This window comes from Mus caroli, unplaced genomic scaffold, assembly GCF_978045245.1.
Source record: "Mus caroli unplaced genomic scaffold, Mus_caroli_1 scaffold_17, whole genome shotgun sequence".
Lineage (NCBI taxonomy): Eukaryota > Metazoa > Chordata > Mammalia > Rodentia > Muridae > Mus > Mus caroli.
The window spans coordinates 74,970,594-74,973,713 of NW_028227272.1; the positions used below are offsets into that span (position 1 = coordinate 74,970,594).

Consider the following 3,120-nt stretch of genomic DNA (forward strand, 5'->3'; position numbering starts at 1 on the left):
TTAAGCTGGTTTAATAAATTTGTGGTTATAGGTTTTCCCCTAAGATAAACTTCACTTGCTCTGAGTAATGTCTAGGTTTTCAAACCAGGTATAGATACCCTCTTTTTGAGTGGGTCTTAAGTCCAATTAGAGGGCTGATGGTTACTGCCAAGGTTAGCAGGTCACTACTGCACCCTAAGGTTATTGTGCCATGCTTGTTGTTCTTGTGTCTTATAGGCATCGTAGCTGAGTAGGGCTGTTTGCTGCTTCCTACCTTTAGAAGTCTGCATGGCACCTCTTGTACCATAAAAGCTCTTATTCATGGAGGAGACTTTCAGGTCAGTTCGAGCTCAGGGCTTCTGGACCCTGTGTCTGAACGCATGGTATCTTCAGCAATATGGACTTACCTTTAAACTCTGGGAGACAACCAAGGGCAATAGGGATAGCTTGTAATGTTTACAGAGTCTCTTGTACAACCCTCACCAATAACTTAAAAGATGAATTCTTTTGCTTGGTGTTAGGCTTTTTGTTAAATGGTCTTTGGCCCTTGAAGGAAGCATCATAAACTATGCAGGTAAATCGATAGGACTAGAAAAGATCATATTGAGAGAGAGAACCCACACTCAGAATGGCACATGTCCCATGGCTTCTCTCATCTGAGCCCTCCTAACTTCCAGTCTTCAGGAGGTTTGAGTACATATGCTGGAGTAAATGCAGGAATCTGTAAAATAAATGAAGCCATTACCAAGGCAGGTCACAGGGGAGCAATAGGGAGTGAGAGAGAGAAAGAGTTGACTACACATGATCTGATGGAAGAAATCAGGAAATGTGGTGGGGGCAAATAAGAGAGAAAAGGATAGATAAATATAGAAGGAGACATGGGTAAAATGATAGTAAGAGTGTCTGAAAAGTCTCTAAAAGAGTACTACTAACCCAACAATATCACAAGTCTACACATAAATATGCATATATAGTCTGAATGAAATTTTCTCACCTGGACTGAAAATGTAATTTTTAAAAAGTCTCTATCACTTCTTGGCCTTTTGGCTAAGATCAAGTGTGAAAGGCTTCTATTTGTTTAGGGTTAAAGTTAACGATGGCGCTGGGCGGTGGTGGTGCATGCCTTTAATCCCAGCACTGGGGAGGGAGAGGCAGGTGGATTTATGAGTTCAAGGCCAGCCTGGTCTACAGAGTGAGTTTCAGGACAGCCAGGGCTATACAGAGAAACCCTGTCTCGAAAAAACAAAACAACAACAACAAAAAAAGTTAATGATGGCATTTTGGTCCAAATGGTCCTCCAGGTGAGAGTGATTAACTGCTTTAGGCTTCATTTCTCAAATGTTACAATCATATCCCAAATTTTCCTAAATGACCTCAAGTAAAGTTGGTTGTCCAAGAGCAGCTCCTCAGTCCTGCACTTATGTCTTATCTTCACACAGTTAGTTACCTACATAGCCACTTACCTTAAAGTGTTGCTGTTCTCAAGTTTCTTAGGGAATGGTAGATTCTTTTGCGTTTGAGATATGGTTGCTATCATCATTGGGTTTTGGTGAGGTAGAGAATACTAGGAAGCCCACAGCCCTAGAAGCAGCTTATCTTGATGCCTGGGAAGATTGTTATGGTTTATGAGGGCAGAATAATAAAATGAAGCTCATGAATATGCACATCATAGATGGACATTTAAGAGACAGACAGTTATATCCATTTAGATACTGAGTCATTCCTTCCTGATGGAAGAGATCCTTAAAATAGGAGAGTGAATGTGTAATGAAGGAACAAGCAACCAGAATGACCAAAATAACAGTGATCAGTCTTAGCAAGAATGTCCACAGATGAGAGAAACTTGGAGCAAGAAAAATTGATTGTGTCTTCCTCGAAACTTTTCATGTAGTAGATAAAGACAAGACATTGAGACATGATATAAACAGGAGCGATTAGATTCCTATTGGAAGGTACAAACTGTACACTATGAGGCCGTCCTGGACTACATAATAAGAGCTTCTCATAAATCAAGAAACACCACAGAAACATCTTTAGTCACTCAAAAAATGGAAAGTAATATTAGATATAAAATCCAAGTGCAGCAGAAACTGCACTTGATCTTAGCCAAAAGGCCGAGAAGCGATAGAAACTGAAGCTCAGTAGTTACAGAGGCCAATGTGCCAGGGATATAGTAAGAGTCTTACATCCATGGTAACAAGAAGCAATGCTGAGCAGGAGAAATGAAGGACTAGCACTCAACCGAATAGCTTACTGGGAAACACACATAACTTGTGGTTCTCTAGTCCAGCAAGTCCTAGTGGCAGGGAAAAAAATGGCAAGAGTTGACAGGAGTGAGGTGGCAGTAGCATATTAAGGCTCTTGTACAAGTCTCAGGAGCAGGACTCATAGTTCTGTACCTGCTACAGCTCTTTTATAGGATGTGGATGCAGCATTTCTTCACCTTTGCCATCAGCTGAGCATCTATGCAGACCTAGCTATTAGTATTCCTCACCCTTGACTGGCCAACATAACAACTCCTATGTTTACAGTGTGAGATCCTTAGGCCAAAAAGCTCTTCCAATTTCTCTCTTCTGGCTCTCCTAAACTTACTTTATCTTCAATTTCTGTTCTCTGTCCTCTCTGTACCAATCACATCCCTGTGTCTTTAAGAATACCATAGCAATCCCCCTACTAGGCTACCAGGAGGCATGGCCCACATCTGACCCAGGTGAAAATGATTACCAGGTCATCTATCATTCCTTCAGACTGGGAAACTAAAACATTTCAGGTTGAGGGGGGCACTGTCAGGAGAGGAAACAATTATTTGCAATTGTGGAGTTTTCACAAGGAGTCCATGGAGTGTTTAAAATTGCAAATGCTGACATAAAAATAAGCTAGCTAGCCATGTTACTAGTAATTCTCTTACTCAAGACATCAAGGAAACAGAGAGTGAATATAAGAACTGCCCATCAGAGAGGTGAATTACTACAAAACCTTCATCTACATATAAAAAAAGTGAGTATCAGAAAGAACACTCCAACGAGAAATGAATGGGCATGCCAACCACATTAATAGTGAATTTAAAAGGTTTTAGCAGTGCTTAATGCCTGCCCAGTGCCCCAGAAGAGGAGGTCTCCTTCATCTGTTTCGATTGCTGTT

At 41.0% G+C, this 3,120-nt stretch overlaps 1 pseudogene; it reads right to left on the reverse strand.

The window, feature by feature from the left end:
• Window positions 1–1,948: 1,948 nt before the first annotated feature.
• LOC115029665 (U2 spliceosomal RNA) lies at window positions 1,949–2,105 on the reverse strand (annotated as a pseudogene).
• Between the last annotated feature and the right edge of the window lie 1,015 nt (window positions 2,106–3,120).